At 39.3% G+C, this 22,449-nt stretch overlaps 1 protein-coding gene across 2 annotated transcripts in view; it reads right to left on the minus strand.

Annotated features, from left to right (window-relative positions):
* Positions 1-19,335, minus strand: part of LRRC4C (leucine rich repeat containing 4C) — a 153,941-nt gene extending 134,606 nt beyond the window's left edge. The window contains exons 1-2 of one of the 2 annotated variants that reach the window (XM_075927511.2): positions 19,248-19,335; positions 17,505-18,825 (exon numbers count right to left, since the gene is read on the minus strand). The gene's annotated coding sequence lies outside the window, so the exon portion shown is untranslated. Of the gene's footprint in view, positions 1-17,504 lie in introns of both variants that reach the window. The other variant, XM_089778547.1, reaches the window with a different exon arrangement.
* Positions 19,336-22,449: the final 3,114 nt, after the last annotated feature.

The raw sequence follows: 22,449 nt of genomic DNA on the forward strand, positions 1-22,449 counted from the left end.
GATTTGGAAACACTGGTCTCTTCTTCTAGAACTGTGTAACTAAATAAATATTTCAGTGCATGGAATATGCATGGCTCTTTTGTCTCTGTTACTACATGTTGAAGTGTTATGTATTACATATGGCATCAGTGAACGTAATTATTGCACTTATATGCTTTTCATTTTAGGATTGCGAAGTTCTTTACAGTCATGAATTAATTAAACTTCCCAACCAGTCATGAACACCTGCTCTTTAAGGGGAAGTTTGGTTGTGGTGAATTATGCAGGATCTGGAGTATGGTTTAGAAATACGATTATTTTCATTTCACAAATTGATAAACTGAGGACTAAAGAAGTTAAATGACTTGCTCCAGGACCATGTAATGAATCACAGGCTAAACTAGAAATAAAATCCCGTGAGTCCTAACTTTCAAATCCTCTATGGAACGCTGTGCCCTTCAGCCTAATGGATCCCTATTATTTTCCTCTTCTCATTTACCATTTAAAATTTAAAAAAAGGATTGAAATGGGAGAAACAAAATCACTTCTTCTAAAAAAAAAGAAATCAAAGAAGTGCTACATCACGAAAAAACCAAAAGTGAGCAAGAAAAAAAAACCCCTCTGCATTCATTTTTAAACAGATTTCCTTTGAATAACAGTTACCACTTCAACTAGCAACATTATCCAATACTCAAAATGCTAAGGAGAACCATCTGATTGAAATATGAAAACTTCTATTCCCCTCCCCCACAAATAGTTGTATGGAATCTGGTGTTTTGGCAGTGTGATGGGGTTGACAAAGCTCAACCTCCCCACTGGAGGCCTTTCAGCACCCTGGCCAGCAGCAGGAGCAGTGGAGAGATCCTCCGATTAGGGTAGAGGGGCAGCCTACACTGCAGCCAATCAGGGTACGGCAGGCTGCTATATAAGGAGCTGTTAGTATATGCCCAGGCAGTTCCATCCTAGAGCTCAATGCAGGCAGACCTCTTGGCTGACTGGGAATACCAGCACCTGGGACAGCTTTGAGAGGGTGCTGGGCCCTTGTAATTAAGAGGAGCTAGATCCTTTGGTGAAAGGCTAGCCAGCAGTGACTCTGAGGAACCCCGGGCAAGGGGGAACTCTGCACCTAGGCCCTAGAGAATGGCTGGAAAAAATGGTATCCTGAGGAAGTGGCCCAGGGACATGACCAGAAGTACAGACTTTGAAACCTGGCAGGAAACTGCTATATATAAGGTCCCTGGGCCGGGACCCAGAGAAGTGGGAAGGTCCGGGTCCCCCCCAACCTCCTGCAAACTACACCCGAGTGAGGGGGTAAAGAGGAGGCCTGCCCCTCAGCCACAGATTGGACTATGCCTCACCCGCAAACAGGCAAGGTAATTATTGTGAGATCCCTTTCAGCCACTAAGGGATGCTCACAGACAGGACTGAACCTGTTACAGGCAGATGAATCAAAAAGAATGCCTCTTCGCTGTTTTCCTATAGTGGAGAGATCCTGTCCATAGAGGCACTATCTAATTCCCTTTAGAGACCAGTCCATTATATTCATAGGTTCTGATCCTGCATACACTTAGCATGTGCATAATTTTTCTCTCATATATAATCCAAACGAAACTATTGAAACCAAAGTTGAGATGTTTGGGTGGAACTTTTGGCTAGCAAAGAGTCCCATTGTTTTCCATGAGGCTTTATTCCAACACTGGAATCCACTTGCTTGGAAATTTGGCAGGATAGGACCATATTTTGCAAGTTTTAACTAGTCAGGTAGAATTCTTGGTGAAGAATGTTAAGGTTAAACAGAGAAAGTTAAGGAAATACTTAAATGACTCAGCTGTTCTCCTTAAAGGACTGGTTTTTACTTCAGGCTATCAACCCTCTTTTTACAGAGATAATTCAATGCCTTACCAGTTTGTTCTCCTTTTACTTTCATTATATTCTTCATGGCCATTGTATTTTGCTATTTGAGTATTTTTAGTTTGTTCAAAAGAGATGCCTTTTGTTCAATGCCACTCTCTCAGTGTGACAGTATCATTACATCTGAAAATATACACAATGAAAAATGTCCCCAGTTACTTGTGCAGACCAATAGAGGGAGACATGCTTTGTTCCTAGGAGTAAATTCAATCATTTAAAATGCATATTGTATGCTTGTCTCTACTTTCTCAAACAATCCAGATAGCTTTGAATCAATAACCAGTCCTCTTTATTATTTCCACTGCCCCAACTTTTGTCTCATCTGCTAACTTTATCAGAGACTATTTAAAGTTTTCTTTCAGGTCATAAATAAAAAAAAATATTGGCATAGGGCCAGCTAGTAGTCCCTGTTAGATACCTCTGGAAAGACACATGTTCAATGATGATTCCTCATTTATGGTTACATGTAGAGATATATCAGCCAGATTTTAATGTATGCCATTTTGGTTTTATATCCTGCTAGCTTCCTTAATCACAATCTCTTGCTGAACCAAATAAAACTTCTTACATTAATACTATTACCTGTACCAACTAAACTTGTAATCTGATAAAAAAATAAAATAAGTTTGACACCGTCTATTTTCCACAAAACCCATTTTGATTTGCATTAAATATAGTACCTTCTGTGTACCCAGTCTGGGTAGCTGCTCTCAATGGACACACTGAGCTCAATTCCCCTGAACAGAGCCAATCACAGAAGGCTGGAGCTACACCTAGACCAATAAAAAGGCTGCTAGTAGGCAGCTGGGAAGGACGGACTGAGACAGTCCTTCCCTGAGAATCAAAAACAAACAGGAATGGAGTCAGATCTTGGGTTCCTGGAGTAAAGGGTCAGGGGCTCATCAAAGCTCCAGAGATGACTGAGGTTGGAAGACAGCCAAGAACAGGAGTGACAGATACACATAGAAGAGGTGACCCTGAAGCCTGGAGTCAAAAACTGAAATAAGACTTATCTATTTGATAACCTCAGCTGAAAAAATAGTTCTCTATGCAAAGGCTGGATATGGCAGAATATGCTTTGGAGCCAGGGAGAAGGGCCTGGTGATGCCCCCCACCCCCTTTCATTCTTTTATTAATGAAGTCCCATATCTGTCAGTCCATTATTTTGCATGGACAGATCCATAACTACCTGGATCATGTCGTTTACATTTTTAAATATCGATACAGCATTAGTTTTCTTCCAATCTTCTGGTAATTCCCCAGTGTTCCAAAACTTATTACAATTCAATTTTAATAGTTCCACAAGCTCCTCAAGCCAGCTCTTTTAAAATTCTTGGATGCAAGCTATGCAGACCTGATTTAATAATAGTTGCTGTGAGGTATTAGTGGAATGGAAAGTGTTATCATATATTCTGACTACCACATCTGCCCTCCCCCCACTCTCAATACAGAAACACTTATTGAACACATCTGGCCTTTTCTACATTATTATCTAAAATTCTACACTTCCATTGAATAATGAACAAATACTTTAGGATTATTTTTGTTCCTAATATACTTCTAAAAACCTTCTACCTATTGTCCATAACATTCCTGATCAGGCATTTTTGCTTGTGTCTTTTGCTACCTTTAACTATTTTCTACAGCTCTTAACTTCTGATTTATATTCATCACTATTCGCTTCCCCTTTCTTAATTTGTTACATGTTATATTTTATTTTATAGTTGCCTTCATTTGCCACTAAACTATTTTTAAACAATATGGCCTCCTCCCATAACTGTGGCTTTTGGAGCACCTAGTACTCTTCCTCCCAACTTACTTGGTTCATAATTGTTTTCAGCTTTATGGAAATTAGCAGGTTTAATTGTTTATATCACTAGCCCAGACTTAATTACTATCTAGCTAATGCCTGTGCTCTCTAGCAGCCAAAAACTTAAGGAACTCAAAATTGCTAATTAAATCATTTACCCAAGATCCCACATAACAATTGGAAGCAGACACAGGAACTGAATCTAGACCTTGTACCTTCCAGAAACTTCTGTCCCTCTGCACCAAGACTCTCCTTCCTAACTATCAAGATAGCACTGATATGACAATACACTGTATATTTTCAAAAAATGAACACATTAATTAATTGTCACAGCAGCTCTGTGAGAGAGAGAAATAGCATTCCCATTTTACAGAAGAAATAAAAAGGCTTGAAATCCTGGGCCTTATAATTACCCATCACCACATCCCAAATCAGTGGTAGAGGGAAGATTAGATTTTAGGAATTCCTAGTTTCAAGGTTGCTGAGCATATTGTCTTGATTAAAACAGATATGTGCATCTCTTTTATCTCTTTGCTTTATTATAGTTCATTACTAAAAATGAATGTTGAATTTGGGAACCTGCAGCCTGTGTTCTCATTCAGCTGCTAATATAATTCCATTTCTCACATGATATGTATCCTCTTCTTAACGGTTTTGTTCAAAATTATATGTATATATACACATTGCATATCCAGTTAAATAAATATTTTTTCTCAATATGAAACATTCTCCATTTTACCCTGTTAATGACAGTAGCATCTTAATAAAATTGGGCTGAAGCCAAATGTTTTATGTCTGTAAAGACAAACACTGATGCATTTTGGATTACTGGATTGAGCAAAAGCTTTTCATGATACGCAGATTCAGATACAGATAGAAACACACTTAAGGGAATCTTCATTCCTCTTTCTGCATCTCCCCTTAGGCTGTAACAATATGGGAAAGAGCAGTTACTTTGCTATTTTATCTGTTCCCCAGTGTGCATCATGCAGCAAGAACTACAATGATCCTATTGTTAGAGAGGTGGGATAATTAAATATTTAATTTTTTGTTCTTTGGGGGATTTTGATGCTATTATTACACACCATCACAGATATGAATGGTACTTAACAGACAGAGTGATAGCAGGACTTTGCCCCTATAATCTGACAGCGTATGGCACAGACATAGCTAAGTGTTACGTTTATAGTTGTAACCCCATTGTTAATTAGAAAACAGTAGGAAAAATAAGTTTTACTCGGGAATTGAAAAATAAACATTAATCAATTTTGCATTTGTTGGAACAACTTATCTAGATATTTTATACAATGTATTGATTATATGCCTGTCTGCAGTGGTCTCTATTCATTCATAGACATTTAGCATTTCAGATATACATTAAGATGCAACAGGAAAGCAAGATCTTATGGAAAATGTCAGAAACTAAAGCTCTCTCAGGCCCTAATCCTACAAATTGATCACCAATGGCAGACCTTTAACCCTTTACAAATACCCATCAAAGTTAATGTGGCTTCACATGAGACCTGTAGTACAGTAGATTGGTTCAGCTTGCAAGACTAAGAGCTAAATAAAAAATAAAAAGTGACAAATGTCAGTACATCTACCCACTTCTGATTACCATGGAGGGTATCAAGAAGAACAAACAGGTTTCAACAGATGGCTTTATGGTCAGTATCCACTGACTATCCTGCAGGAGGGATGAATAAAGAATCTAGATGCAACCATACTAATAGATCTCAAGATTTCTTTGGGACATCTGTATCCTGAAATTACTCCTGCCTGAGAAAGCACATACTTGTCACTCTAAAATGGAACCAGTGCGGAGATATCACTGTCAACTCCTCACCCAAGAAACTTAGCTCTGAGTCTGAGGAATGGAATGAGTAAAGGTAGTTTTGCCAATCAGTAAAATAAATTCAGGCTGGAAGCTGATTCAGTTTCTTATCTGCTCCCCAGATGGATAAATGATTCTGAGAAGTGGTTAGATAGCTATCTAGTGTGGGAAGTTACGAAGATAAGAGGGTAGATAAAGTGTTCTGGTCAAGTCTCTGCTGCTAGACTATGGCTTCATTTATTTGACATTCAAGCAGGCACTGACACTAAGAAGTTAATAGAAATGTGAAACAAACATTCCATTATAATTAATTCCCCTATTACAGTCACAAGTGAATGCGCCAGAAGTATCTATGATAAAAGGAAGGATATTTATGAAGAAGGAAATGCAATACGATATGAAATCATAAAGAAAACTGGGCACCTAACTCTCTTAGGCCCCTGTGAAAATCCCCACTAAAAAGCTTTAGATTCCTCCTCCCTTCCACTGAGCAAATATGGTAGTGTGTCTGCAAAACTATTAAAGAAAATATTTAAAGAAAAATGAAAATGATGTATATCTGAGAATAACACTTGGCTATGGTAGGAAGTTGAGAAAGGAGAAATTAAAATGAAAACAGAGAAAAAACATAAAAAGAAAATGAAATTACACACAATTTCTCAACGCCACCAAATTACAAGGGCAGCAAATAAATAGGCAAATCTATAATAAGACATTAATGTTGTTGGAGGCATGACATTTTCTTTACTTAGAGGTTTGCACTTCAAAATATTCCTGCTTTTGCCAATACTAGCAGTTACTGCAGAACTGTTGGAAATCTCATTTCCCTACAAATGACTTGATTCTCCTCTACTTTGCATATAGATATTTCCACCTATGGAAAGTGAGTGAAAAATTCTACTACTTGGACTTGGTACCACCTGACATCCTTTTTGTACAGGTGTGAAAGAGGGCAGAAAACAGTGGAGAATCAGACTAAGTAAGGCCTTGTCTACGCAGAACAGCAATGTTGCATATTAGTTGTTCCAGGTAGACCCTGCGGGTATTCATTTAGTGTTTCCTAGTGCACTTTTAATGCAACATCATTTGAAACAGCACTATAGTAAAGAGTCCTAGGGAGCCTCTAGTGCATACCAGCAAGGTCCATATAGACCAATTGCTATATGCTTTAGCAATAAAATCCCTATAGGTTGCATTACTCCTGCATCTAGATGTTTTTCCTCTTGATGTACTCACACAGCATCTGCTAATATTTTTTTTTCATGAGAACAAATTGCAAGAATATGTACCATTATCTTATTTACACACTGTCTGAAGAACAGTAATGAGAGGAATATTACAATTAGTGTCCAAAAAGGATACAATTTTATTTGCATATTTCATTACATTTGTGTATTAATTAAGGCAGATTGAAACTGCTTGGGTAGGGGTTGGTGAGTAAGGGTAGGAAGGTAGTATGAAAAGAAAAGCAACAGCTGTCATTTTTCAATATGCCTCTTTGCACTCATCACAGGCAGAGAAAGTATATTAGGAGAGGAATGCTTAAGACTTCACATTTGTTAAGTGTTTTCAAAAAGGAGAAAGATACAAAAACTGGGTGTTTCAGGATATGGAACCTGCTAACAATTCACAATCTGTAGTGACTGAATACTTACTGCCAATGGATTGCCCTTAATACTTCAAAGATGACTTTTGTGTTGCCCATGACCTCCCACAATAACTACATTCAATTGGAACAATGAAAATACCAACTACTGAGGGAGGATATTGAATTTACAGAGCAGTGCTTTCACAGGAATTAGACTTGGACTGCAGAACTCACACATAACATAAGAACGGTCGTACTGGGTCAGACCAAAGGTCCGTCTAGCCCAGTAGCCTGTCTGCCAACAGTGGCCAGCACCAGGTGCCCCAGAGAGGGTGGTTCTCCTGCCATCCTTCTCCAGCCTCTGACAAACAGAGGCCAGGGACACCATTTCTATCCCTTGGCTAATAGCCTTTTATGGACCTAACATCTATGAAATTATCTAGCTTCTCTTTAAACTCTGTTATAGTCCTAGCCTTCACAGCCTCCTCTGGCAAGGAGTTCCACAGGTTGACTACACGCTGTGTGAAGGAGAACTTTCTTTTCTTAGTTTTAAACCTGCTACCCATTAACTTCATTTGGTGTCCTCTAGTTCTTCTATTATGGGAGTTCTGCAGAAAAATGACCACAGACCTCACCGCTAATTGTGAAACATGCCTTTGACTTAATTTTCCACCATACTTTTCTTAACACACACTCCTACATATATGAACAAACACAAGACAGCAAACAAACACGAAGTCCCATATACTAATCATCTATTTCTACTAATGGTTGGGAAAGAAGAGGTAGGCACTTATTATACAGATCATCACATAATTATGTAATAATCTGTATGAAATAAGTAGTAGTGGGAAGGGAAGGGTAATTCTGTTTCAAGTAGGATTTTGATACTTCAAAATTTGGTTCTGTTCCTATATGGAATTTGCCTGGCTTTGGCTTCCATTGTTTCTTTTTATGACTTTCTCTGCTGGAATGAAGAGCCCTTTAGTAGCTGTATTCTCTCCCCATGAAGGTACTTATATACTGTAATCAAGTCACCTCTCAATCTTCTTTTTGATAAATTACACAGATTGAGCTATTGAAACCTCCCACTATAAGGCATTTTCTCCAGTTTTAACAATTTTTGTAGCTCTTTTCTGCACCCTCTCTAATTTTTCAACAGCCTTTTTCAAATGTGGGCAACAGATCTGGACACAGCATTCCAATAATGGTCTCACCAGTGCTGTATATAGAGGTAAAATAACCTCCTAACTCCTACTTCTGTCCCTCTTCTTTATACACACAAGAATCATATTAGCCCTTTCTGACATTGCAGTTGGAGCTCATGTACAGTTGATTGTTCAGTATGTCTTATGATCCTCTTCAGAGTCACAGTTTTCCATGATAGAGTCCTCCATTTTATAGATATTGGCTACATTACTTGTTACTGGATGTACAATGTTGAATTTGGCAGTATTAAACATATTTTGTTTGAATGCACCCAGATCACCAAACAATTCAGATCACTTTATGGCTACCCTATATTTCTTATACTCTGCCAATCTTCATGTCATTCACAAAATTTATCAGCAAAAAGGTTAGATTTACTTTTAGTTCATTAAATGAAAGTGTTGAATATTCATCCCTGTGAAATCCCACTAAAAATGTTCCAATTTAGTGATAATGCCTCATTCACAACTAGTCATTACTTCATCTGTGTGATGTTTATGCTTTTGATATTAAATAGACGTTTTTTAAGCATGTTTGCAATACTAAGCCAAATGGCTTACACAAATTTATCACATCTACATAATAGTTACCTATATCAACCACATTTCTAATTTAATCAAATAATTAAACTAAATTTGTTTAATATATTCTCTATAAAATTATGTTTAAATTCTTTATCAGTTTAACCTCATGCCAATTTTTCCATTGTTTTCCCTGGGATTGATTTCTGTGTAACCAGTCTATAGTTAATCAGGTTATCTAGCTTGCCTTTTCTGAATATTGGCATGCTCCAGTCTTCTGATAGTTCCTCAGCATGTCATGATTTAAACTCCTCAGCCAACTGATTTATCTTGGGTATAAATTATTTGGGCCTGCTGATTTTAAAATGTTTAATACTAGCAGATGATTGTCTAACATCCTCCTCAATTACTAATAGACAGGGGAGTATTTTATCATCCTCATATAATACAAAGGCTTTCTCCTACTTCTTTCCAAATAGAGAAAAGAAATATTTAATAAATATTGTACTATCTACATCAAGCCTATACAATTGTTAGGAATTTTTTTTGTTCATAATATATGTAACTCTGTCCTTCAGTCTGCCAACCACAGTTCTTTTTTTCTTGATGTCTTTAGCTTCCCTTATCAATTTTATGCATCTCAACTTCTAATTTATATCAATTTCTATCTACTGTCTTCTTTCCCATATGTCATTTTTAATTTATATTTGCTGCCTTTTCTTTGACACTGAATAGGAAAGGGATATTAGCTAAAGTTGTTGTCTTTCTTGAGAGGAGAACTGTGACCATATAATACAGTCTTCTTTAAAAAAAACACATTTCATATTTTCTTCTTTCTAAAGTTATCTTCCCAATCAATGGTGCTCATAATTTGTCTCAGCTTTTGGAAATTAACCTCACATTAGAGATCAGATCTTGTATGTTAGAAAATTGCCTTTAAAAATAAATTCTAATGATGTTTTAATGTTGGATATATGAGACTTCCAACATCTGCCTCCCAAACTGAATTCCTTCATATCAAAATTCATTTCTTTTCACATATTACAGACAAATGTTAAAGGAACAACATATCCTGAAAAAACAATAAATGTTTTTCAGGACTTATAGACTAACAAAATATATAGATGTTATCATGAGTTTTCCTGGGTACACTCCACTACAGCTTTTGAACATATCCTGGTCTGTTTGGAAGTTTTGTGAATGTGTGTGTATTTGTCTGAGACCCCACCAGTACTCCCTCCACTACTTTGTAATTGGCATATACAGAACCTTTAACTCCAAGGCTAAGCCAAACCAGCAGCTTTCTCCTTCATGAGATTCACATTAGAGAAAGAAAAATATAAAAAGAACAGTATTCAACTATGAGCCTCTCCAACCTTTTTCCAACCCCAAAAGAGAAAACTTTTCAGGTTGAATTTCCATACACCATGTACATACATACCTCCGATGGGTTTCAAAGAGAGTGCTACCTGCATATGATTGAAGGAATTGGGCATGTGAGACTCCTGAAAGACTAATGAGGCTATCAAGCCTCCTTGTTTACTATGAACTACTGTCCCAACTGAAATGAAACTCAGATCCCCAAAGGCTATATTGATAACAAAAGCTTGATTCCAGAGAAAAAAATATTTGTTCTCTTTGTCAAAGAACCTTCCTCTCAAATAAGGCTTTACAATTGGCTTAACAGTCACAAGTAAAATCTTGTAACACTAAACATCTAGGAAAGAGCCTAGCATAACATACATGCCCTTTTGTAAAGAAGGTTCAAGAATTAAATACATTTTTCACTTCTCGTATTAAGCTCTTGTGCAATGAGAGAGTGGGTACGACTAGACTACAGGCTTTTTTTCGACAGAGGCTTTGTCAACAGATACGGTCGACAAAGCCTCTGTCAAAAAAGAGCGTCTAGACTACAGCCAATTCTGTCGACAAAACAAGCCGCTTTTTTGACAGAGTCTAGACGCTCTCTTTTGAAAAAGCATAGTGTGGATGCAATAGCGCCTTTTGTCGACAGCATTATTCCTCATAAAATGAAGTTTACTGCCGTTGACAAAACCTGCCACGTTCTGTTGACTTAATGTCGACAGAAGTCGGCGATAGTGTAGACGCAGGTATAGTTTTGTTGACGAAAGTCCACTTTTGTTGACAAAACCTTGTAGTCTAGACACACCCAGGGAGAGCATTAAATTAACCCCTTTATCTCTATGCCCCATTGTTCCACCTTCCAATCTTCTCTACAGTCATTCAAAGGTGAATTACAAAGCTTTAAATAAAATAACTAGGTTGCATCAGTAACAGAGTGTTCCATGCATGTAGTCTTTCAGGATTTGGACACCTAATTTAGGCTCCTTTAAGACTCTCAGCCTTAAAATGCTTCCGTAGTTCCGGTTTACAAGACTTGTGCTTCTGCTGCAACAGGTGAAGATTTTATGAAATAGCATTCATCATGAACACCCAGAACAGCCAGGAGAGAGATATGTTCCTTCTCCTGTCTAAGTGCTTGTGACATTAAGAATGACAATGGTAATATGTAACACTTGACATATAAAATAGATGAGGAAGTGGCCTTTCAAAATGTTGTGATTCAGAATATAATTGTGATAATATTTGTTTTATATGCGCCTAAACATTTCTCCTGTTATTGATTTGTAAAAACAAACCAAAACAGGTTTTGCACTTTATTGGGGTGGAGGTGGAAGGGAAGAGAAAGAAACCAACCAAACAAACAACAATCCTGCCTTTCTGGAAGTCATTGAGAAAACTCTCATTGAGATCAGAGGGAGACTAGAGATTGGGCTTGCAGAGTAAAGGAGAAAAGGGGGGAGAAAACATAAATGCAACCACATTGTTGCTCTGAGGCATTCAGTATAGGTTTAGGTCATTATGCAGGATTTATTAATGTTAATAAGACTATATAAATGTCTCGGAGAGGTAGCTATGTTAGTCTGTAACTTTAAAAACAATGAGTAGTCCTGTGGCACCTTAAAGACTAACAAAAATATATTTCTTGGTTTCTGTTATTTACATTCCAGTTCATCTGATGAACTGGTGTTTTTACACATGAAAGCTTATGATACTATATATTTTTGTTAGTCTCCAAGGTGTTACAAGGCTACTCATTTTTAAGTCTCTATAATCACTGCACCTTGCCTGTTACTCCTTCCCAACAATAAATGATGTAGATCAAAATGCATAAAACTTCATGACTCTGGGAATTGATTGTGGAGATACTTTCATCTCTAAGTCATGTGTTTAACCAACTGATGGCTAGTCAGTTGCCTGAGTACACTAAACAAGTTGATGAGCCTGGTCCAAATCATAACTGGGAATCTTATTTGCCATATCAGAGATTCTAAGTATTGCTCAGATTACCGAAACTGATTCAGTCCCTATTTTAGTTCAAGAGGTGAGCCTTACCTTAGGGTTACTGATTGGGGTATTCAGACAAATATTGTGAGTGCTGTATTGATCTTGTGGATAAATAGATGACTACATTCCCCTTTCACCAGTGCAAAATGAACAGACCTGAACTACACTAAATACCTTTTTAAAAATGTAATACAGTGCTAGGCTCTCAGTTTGGGTATGACCTTCAAAGTCCCTAAGAATCATTCTTACACATATAGCAACCAAAAAAGAAAAAAGAAAAGAAACCACACCACACCCTCTCTAACTATTGAGGCTCTTCAGAAGTCAATTTTATATTAAATTGGCCACATGACAGGAAGGCATATCCTCATTTCTGGGAGTTATTTTCTTGCACCAAGCATGGGTCCCTCTGCTGCAAAACATAACCAAAGGGAGATTCCTCCACACAAATGGTATCTCCAGCACTCTGAATCTCCCCTGTCTTTCAAGACAAAAGCTTTTTCTTTTGCAAAGTGACTCTGTTGGGCTGGTTTTAACTAATTAGGCATGGGACCAATGTCAGTGTTACATTAAAAAAGCACTGATTTCAGTGGTCTATTGCACACATACACTCCTGCATGGCTGTATACTCTGCAGCAAATGCAAAGGGACTTTGTTCAGGGTCCAGTGCTGCCTCTCTCTCTCTCTCTCTCTTTTGCAGACATCAAGATAAATCCAGTCCTTGCTTTATGAAAATAGAATTTGCAAAGGTAATAGAACTGTGTGTGTGTTCAAATCTACAGGAATGCCAGTGTCTGCCTGCAATACATTTTAATCCACCCAGTGATTAGAGGAATGGATTGAGTCCTAGCAAGTTCATTGTTCTTTCTAATTGTCAGCGACTGCTACACTTCACTTGCCTGCAGCTATCCAATTAACATATCACCACTACACAAAATATTGTAATATGTTCGGTGTCCTTACAACAAGAAGCAGCCTCACACTGTACTTCCATGGAGCAGTTCTATCTTAATTAGGTCTCGTGTACATTAACAGACCTGGGGGTAGAACTGCAGAATGCCAGGGAGAGACAATGAGGCCATCTCACTCTTTTTCCCATTGTTGTGCCAAGTTCAATGGAAATATTTGTTGTTGTTAAGTAGATCAAAAGGGAGAGAAGAAAAGCTCAACTAGATAAGTGAAAAACATGTAACTTGTGCCCCAAGATATTGCTATGGCAACATTTAAACAATGAACAGAAAACCCTGCAGGATTCTGCTCTGCTTCCTTGGATACCAAATGTAAATCTTCGCTCCCTTTTTTTGTGTGTGCTCGCCTGCCTGACTCCAGCTTTTCTCTTTAATGGATATAAGAATATTCCTGCTTCCCACCAGGATCACTTCATTTTAATTCACCCAGACATATCACAGCTTGTACATATGCAATTAAAAGAGGGGGGGGATACAATTGCCAAAACTCTCAGAAGAAGAGAGGGAACCTGTAAAGCTGTACAATGAAATATAGATCCCTTCATTATTTTTTTTATTTGGACATCGGATAAAGGCAGCCTTGCAGAATTCTCACAAAAATTTAACCCCAATGTTCCCCTTCCTTCAAAAAAGGCTACTTTACTACCCTTTACTTCATGATAATGATATTGGAAAGGGGCAGGGAGAGGGAACTTTCTTAAGGCAATTTTCAAGAAGTTATTTGTTGAGGTGCTGGTTACTTCCAGCCATCAAACTAATTTTTGACATGCATTGAATCACATGAGCAACCACAAGGAGCAAGTCCTTTATTAAAAGAGTAGTGCTTTTTCACTCCCTGGAGGCTGCTGGCACAAGTCAGAGTAGGCAGGGCCCAGGTAAGTAGTGACCTAAGTCACTACCTCCTGACTGATGTTTGAATGGTCTACAAATAAGTTGGGGAAACTCTATTCCTATTATGCGTGGACAAATTTCCATACTGTAGTTGTTGCTAATTGCCCACCTGTTTAAAAATCTCAGCAGAGAGATCCAGGGATCTCTGCAGGCCAAGGTGGAAACACAGTGAGAGTGAAGTTTACAGGACAATTAATTGCAATGGACTGTCTCCCGCCATCCCTGAAGAATATACTAGGGACTTCGGCTTCTTGGGCTGTCAAATTGTGTTTTTCTCACTGTGTACCTAATATATATTTGAAAGAGTTTGACTGTTTGGTCAAGAACTCCTCCTAAATGGGAAGAGCTAGGACCATGACATTTGGTATACAGCTTCTTCTACTCATAACTTAAAGTGAGGTAAGGGTTTGCTTGTGCCAGGATAATGGGGTATGCCTAGAATGGGATTGATTCTCCTAACCACACAGAAAGGAGACAATCACCAGGCAGGTGAACGGGGCTGGCTGGAGTACCTGCTGTTCTCATCCAGGACTGCCCACTCCTCTAGGCATTTTAGGGAGGGCATGGGAAGCTGAAGCTCTCCTCCACCATTACTACAGGCTGTTCCCCTTCATCAGGGAGTGAGGGGAGAATGCAGAGTTTGCTGCATTCCTCATTCTGGCTGAGGAACACAGGGGGCAGATGAACCTTGGCCTGCCCCTCCCCCAAATGTGCTCACAGGAGCTGCATCAGCAATGGAGAAGCGATTCTCACATGGCCCCAAACTACATGGTGAGAGAGGGCATTTGTCTTACTACTATATACATAGCTGCTCACTACTCACACTGTACTTGCTATTTACACCAACTTCCTACCTGCCTAGGTAATTACAGATCTATCCCATACTGTGAAAAAGAAGACAGCTCACATATCATATACTACTGAATACTACGCCGGAATTCTGACATGAAAGAAGGAAATAGGAAAGTCAACCAGCTTTCATTTCTACTGAGGTTCCTATGAAGTCCTTACTTTTCATCTCATTTTGTTTTCTAAGGTTATCTATCTTATTTTTGACATTTTTATCTTGCCTGGCACCTTGAAATCTTGGCAAGGTTTGAGTGCAAATTATCAGAAAGCTCAACATCCATCCACTATGTCACTGAAAGAGTTAAATTCCAGGCTGCTTCATGTGTCCTTGGCTACTTTATCAAATGAGTAATTCATGGAAGCGTGCAACTATTATTACATCTTTAGAAGCTGAGCTGCTTCTCCAGATTTCTAATGTTGACAAGCTTTGCTTATTTCAGCCCAGATTTGTGTCTAAATATTCCCACTACTTCTTCAGCATATTTAAAAGAAACCCTTCATGCTATTTACTGTACAAAATGAATCAGGCATCCTATTGTCAAAGGCTAGACTAGGGTTTTTGTTTATGGTCTCGCTTCACAACAATCCAGTGCAATGTTTGAAGATTTTCTTCCCCTTTCACTAGGCCAGCTTCTCTCTCTTTCAGTAGCAATTACTAAGTAGCAGTTTAACTGCTCTATTACTGCAACTGGTGATGTCAGTGTAACCCCAATAGGACTGAGAATTATGATAAAGATATGCAAGACACTATAGGGAGTCCACAAAAACAATACAATTGGTTTCACAGATTGACAAAATATATAGCTCACAGGAAGCATCCCTCCAGAAAAATAAACAAGACTGAAAGCATTCTATATTAAACAGGCTTAGGTAAGGACTTAAGAGAAGGGTAAGAACAAATATGACTATAAGGGAGGTTTTTGGTTTTGTTAAGTTTTTGTTTATTTATTTTTAAATTGTGCCCACTTGTTTCTTGTTTTAGGTCCAGCAGAATAAAGTGCTTGATTCAAAAATCCCCATGAACTTCTTGGGAGCAGGATTGCCTCTTCCCTCTTTCATTCCTCCCAAGTAGCCAATGCTTAAGGGACAGGACCTCAAAGGAACAGGAGAATAGGATATTTGTAAAGGGCAGAAGCTCTAATTTCCAACAGGCCAGCAAGCTCAAGAAGGTTTCTACCACAGAAATAGGGAGAGCTTGTGTTCCTTTTTTACATGTTTATTTTATTGCCAGAAGTTCCAGCTCTGTTGGACTTGTGCTTGCTGAGACAGAAAGCCCGAGAAAGAAGGAGAAAGAGAGAGTTTTAATCAAGATCTCTCCCCCACTTAACACCCTCCCCATGAGACTGCAGCTAAAAGGAGTGGGGGGTGGGGAGGAAATCAGTGGTGATGCTAATTCTGCACATTGCCTGGCCAAAAAATAAAAAGCCATTATCTGCTCAATGGGTCATTTATTTATGTGTTTGGGGTTCCCTCCCCCAACTTCCTTCTTCACTACATTCCAGTCAAGCTCTTTTCTGGGAGTCACTGCACATGGAGGCCGGGTTGGGGGCAGGGAAAGAGAAGGACTAATAAGCTAGCAGCTATGCCAATAGGAAAGAGAAAAAAAGTGGCTCTATTCCCCACTAGCCCACAGGGACCCCCGGTTATATCAGACACCATCACCCACCCACCCACTACATACGTTTCTGTAGGCAAGGCCAGGCATAATTAGTGCATATTAACTTGGCCAATTATCTACCCATCAGTCCTAGTCAGTGAAACCCCACAAGAGACAGGATTTCTCTCTCAAGTGAGCTCCTAACGCCGCAGAATATTGTGTGTTTATCAATAGTACATCCACAATCGCTGTGAAAGTCCTCTGGTAACCGGAGGGATTTACCACCAAACCACAGAAAATTGCTTAAGAGATCTGGACTGGAGTACATCTGTGGCAAGCCCAGCCACTTTCTAAACTCGCCTTCCATAGTAAATACCGCCCCCCCCCCCAGTTTAGCCAGAATCACAATGTAGCGCTTCTCCCTTTACTGCCTCCTTTCTCACCGCCCCCACCAAAGACATCCTTCACCTGCCTGCCTTATTATCATATCTCCATGTTAATACACCATGTTGATCTGCAATGTCAGCTCGTATAATGAAAATTAAATAGGATCCCTTCGATTTGCAATGGTTAGAAGAAGACACACACACACACACACACACACAAAATTGGGCACCAAACTCCTTAGGCTGCCTTGCAACTTGCCGCGCTTGCACAGTTTGGGCAATAAAGCAGTAGAACATCATACACTGCAGGGGCTTTCTTCGGAGATTTCTTTGCTAGTGAACACTTACAAACCCTGCAGACCCCGACATGTAGGCATCTGCAACATCCTTGGCTTGCACTTTACCAACCATAACAGTAGCCCAAGTTATTAGTTGTCGTCCCCTACCCTCACCCCTCCTTCCCGCACCAAATCAGTTCTTATAATTTATCCAGGTTTTATTAAAAGAGGAGAAAGCGATGACGAACATTAGCGGGGGCATGTTTTCTTTCCCAAATAAATAATAATAATAATAAAATATCAAATGCACTCACTGTATTTCAGATTGCACAGAAGACTATCCAGATGGAAATCCGAGTGATTAAAGGGTAGGGGGAAGGTGGGGGAAGGAAAGCAAAGGGTGGTAAACTATTTCATGTCAGCAGCAAAGCCAAAATTAAAAAGAAGGAATGAAATTTAAAAAGACAAAATATCCAACTGCAATTTGCCATCAATTTCAGTTAACAGGCTGCAATCCAACACAATCTAGTGATTTTTTTCCTCCTTCACCGGATTCTTCTTCTTTTCCTCTCCACCCACCCCCTTTTTTTCCGTCGCTCTTAACTTTTCTGCTTAAATTCGTCGTAGTTATATCATTACATTCCTCTTCTCTTGGGGGAGCTTTATTTTAACTAAACATTAAAAGAAAACCTCAGAGCAAGAATGGTCCTTCTCCTTTCTGAAACTTTTCATTCCAGTGTAGATCCTTTGCCCAGTTTCCTTTCTCGGAGGATTTTTGCCTTTCTGGCTCCTCCGTTCTCCATTGCCAACTCTGGTGGGTTTTTTTTTCTCCTTTGGAGGATAAGAAGGGCTCCTTGATTTTAAACAACCCTCTATCTGAGACCGTTTGCTTTTAATGCATTTGTGTTGTGACTGTTAAGATCCAGATCTTGTCAAGCAATTTTCTTCTTTCCCCTTCTTTGCTGCACTATCAATTATCCAATCCATGTGTTTCCACGTTAGATCGGGGGTTCCCATTCTTCTGTTTCCCGTTTTCCTCCACACACACCTTTACCAGAGTCTCCTCTTACATTTAGAATTGGGGGGTTTTTTTGTGTGAAAACAAACTTTTGGTCTCTTTCTCTCTTCCCTCTCCAAAGATCTGATTAGATTTCCAATCACAACCCAGTGCGCAATTGGATTTTTGATTTGAGCAAGAAGCCAGCCATCCACAGCATCACCACCATCTCCTCTCTTCAAATTCCACGTTATATCCTTTTGCCTTCCCTCCAACTCCTCTGCATTTTCATAATCTCACATTAAATGGAAATAGGTTGAGAGGAGGAGGGAGGAGAGGAAAATTCAAGGTTCCCACCAGCTGTCAAGAATACATCCATCCCTTATTTAATTTTTTTACACATGTGGGGTGAGTGTTTTTGACACTCCCTCCTCTCTTTGCCCCCACTTCTCAAAATCGTCCTGACGTTAAAAGTCCCCTGATGGGGCACAAACACTGCCCGGAAAGGCGTGATTTGTCCTCTTAACTCTGAATTTCATAATCACGGGCTCCCCTTTCTCTTCATTTCGGCTTCCTCTTCATCTTTTGTCCAGAAACAATAAAGATCCAGCAGTACCGAGACGGGTAAACTTCTATTTCTTCTTGGGAGAGAGAGAGAAACACAGGGAGTCCTTCAATTTCTGCTTCCCTTTCCCTCCCCCTATCTATTGCAATTGCAGCTCTGATCTCATTTGTAAGATCAGCCTGGTATATTTCAGATCTACAAGTTGGTATCCCTTTCTGCACAGCAGTGGCTTAGGCTCCCATCTTTTTCCACATTCCTGTTACCTTCCCCCTTTCTCCCTCCCTCCCCTGCAAGATGACACATTCCCAGGAGCGCAGCTGCTTCTTTCATTCCTTATCCCAGAAATGCACAGCAGAAACCTTTCCTCCCTGCCATCAGCTTAAGCCCGAGCTCTCCTTATGCATGTATGTATGTATGTATATGTATTTATATAGATCCAGTTCCAGTCAGTTGCTGCTAGGAGTAGCTTTGCTCGCTCTCTCACTCCCTCCCCACCTTTGCAATGACACCTCAGTATTTCCAAAGGTCCCCGGGTCAGACTTTCTGCCTACACTCGTCCCTTCTCCCGTCTTCAATTCTCTCGTCCACCCCCCCCCCCCTTCCTTCTTTTCTCTGCTTGTGATCAGTAAAATACAATTACCCAATTACCTCCCATCATCTTAGCACTGATTGGTCAATTGCATTAACACTTGATGTCAAGGAAAAGGGTATTGGAGTGCTTGTGATAGGGCACTGCTGCCACCTGGCTGCCAGTCTGGGAACAGGCACAGTGTTACCTCAAGAAACCTCCAAGTGAGGAAGGAGTAATTGAAAAACAAAGGCTCGTCTTGAGGAAAGGAATGTCAAAACTCATTTTCTTAAAAGCTTGCCTGATTGTGGCAGCACAACAGTGTTCACAGGTACATACCTAGCCACAGAAGGATAGGGAAAGTTAATGATTTTGTATAAAATCACACTTTAGAAACCTGCTATATTTCATTTTACTCCAGTAGCTTTCTCTTTTTGTGAAAACAAAAAAGCAGTCATGTAGCACTTTTGTGGTTTGACATGTATCTGTGAACACAGTAAACATATGTATTTTACATTACACACACCCAAACACATTAATACATACACAACCCATTTTCCACCATACATTGGGGGGGAAAAAGTATCACTCAGTACAAAAACACTTGCACTTTAACATATGGGAGATCTTTAAAGAATCTTATGGTTTCTTGAGATTTGTGAGCAGTTAAGTAGCATGAGAACAATATAATGGCCACGTTTACACTACAAGCATCAAAGCAGCAGCGTTACAATGCCATAGATATATTTCTATAATCCCATAATTAGGTTTATTTTAAAGCATTTTTAAATTAACAATTTACATTTTCACAATTGTGCAAAATAATATGCTTTAAGCATTTTTTGATTTTGACCTATTTAAATTTTCACAACTGAAGAAAACTGTGGGAGATCTGGCAATAATTATTAAATGCCAGTAGACATTGAGATTCAAAAAGTAAAAGCTTTGTCACAGTTACAAGTGTCAACACCACATTTCAGAATATACAATGTATATGTCTCAAATCAAATTCTAATAAGTTCACAAGCAGTATTTTTCCCCTATTTTGTCTATTCTGTGTTCAATTATTATTGAATATTTTTTTTTTTGCAGTTTGTGTGTGTTTGGTGAAAACGACATTTACTGACATTTACAGATAAAAACTAAATCCTTCCAAGCTTACCCATAATGTAGACACAAACTATGGCAACAGAAGGGTTTGATTTTTTTCATCCCTGTAGGTCCACATAAGCATTCTTTCATCAACCTAACTGGGGAGTAGGTCAGCATAGCTATAGTGCTATCGGAGTGGATTTTTCACTCCCCTAAGTGCAATGGAGATGCCAATCTAAACTTCAGTATGGACCAGGCCAATTACTAGACTCTCAGATTTTCTCGTGTAACTCCAATGGGATAAATCTGACCATAATCAGAAAAAAAAAGTATTTATAGATCCAAACTCTTCCACATGCACCCAAAAAAAGAATGAGCCAGGCTCTTTGAAGTAATTATAGTGGGATTCCATACATCAGTTATTTTTAGCATGCAATTACACAGCTACACCTTCACTTTGCTCTGCACAATAGTAACATATATATTTTAGGTATCCTTACTTAATCTAGCGTTTTGATATAAACTTGGAAAAAGTGAAAATGAAAAAAATGGAGAATGGAAGTGTTACAGTTACAAGTATGGGACTTGAACATATACAATATCTCAATACATATTAATTTAATTGTCAAGTATATTTTCTGGTTAATTTCAGTACAGTAGCATAGGCCATGGATCTCAGTCTCCAGCTGCACATTACTTCTAGTTGTGTTGACTTGCCCAGAGAACTTATGAAGTAACATTCCATTTAATGTGAATGAGGGGGATCACCTCCTTGCTATTAATCAAGCATATATTTTAGGGCTTGATTTGCTGTCATTGAAGTCAGCAGCAAATATTCATTGACTTAAATGGGTGAAGGATCAGGACCTAGATCAATAATAAATGTGGTGGTTTTCCAGGCATGCTGCATGCTTTTCAGTAGGGTTTTGTGAAGAGGGCTAAGGGTATGCACCTCGACTGGAGAAGGGATAGAAGGAAACATTTGTAAGTAGCTAGCTGCAAAACCTGACCATTTTTGCTGCTGGACTTCTGATACAATCAAGCATTAGCACTTCCTTAAGACTATTTAAATATAAATACATAAATCATAACATATTTTTCAGAAGAGTAAAATATATCTCAATAAATGTTTACATCAACATTTTAATAACTTTTTCCTATGGCAAAGTTTCAACTACACAGCAAACGACATTGCACACTACTCATTAGTTATTGAGTGTCAGGTTAATATGCAAAGAACCTAGCTAAAAAAAATTGGCTTTGTTTTTATAAGGTGCCTTTATTACTTGCCTACAAAAATTAAGAGTCTATGAACAAATATGAATTCAAATAAATGATCTTTGTAAGTGGTGATGCTCATCACTGACCTTAGGGCAAGGCAATTTCCTTGAGCACTGCGTCTTCAGGGTCCTGAGCAGCAATTGACACCAACTCTTTGGCTGGGCCTGGAGCTGGGAGTCTGTGTTTTGTTACAGCCTCTGCAGGGACCGGCTAAGGGCTTGGGAGCCTCCTCTGGCCCAGGCTAGCACATCATGACGAGGAGGGGCCAGGAGCCAATGGGCAGGCTCTCCATTAGAGGGTGGGGGAAGGCTGAGCTGGCCCCCTGAGCCCGAGCCAGGATCTGGCTGCCCATCCAGAAATAGCAATGTCTTAAGGGGAGGCTGCTCCCAGGAGCACACCAGACTGGGCCTGGCACCCACTTGACTGGGCAGAGGCTACAGGATGGTGTGAGACCAGTGAGATCCTGCTATGTAAACCCAGGGGTACCCTGCACAAAGCCAGTATGGTGCTCATGTCAGTGCTAAGCACATGTAAGTACGCAGGCACATCACAGAGCTCTTTGAGCTGGAGCGTGCCCAGAGACCCTGGAAGCATGGGAGTGGAGGTATGAAGGGGTGTCCGCACAGGGTTGCCCTAGCAAATCGCAGCAAGAAGACAAACTTCTGCCCCTGCATCCACTGGCTAGGCCCCACTTTCAACATGCTACCTTGGGCCCCACAAACTCTTTAGCTGGGACTGCTGCTCAGCTTTTGCACA

This window comes from Pelodiscus sinensis, chromosome 5, assembly GCF_052426305.1.
Source record: "Pelodiscus sinensis isolate ZL-2025 chromosome 5, ASM5242630v1, whole genome shotgun sequence".
NCBI lineage: Eukaryota > Metazoa > Chordata > Testudines > Trionychidae > Pelodiscus > Pelodiscus sinensis.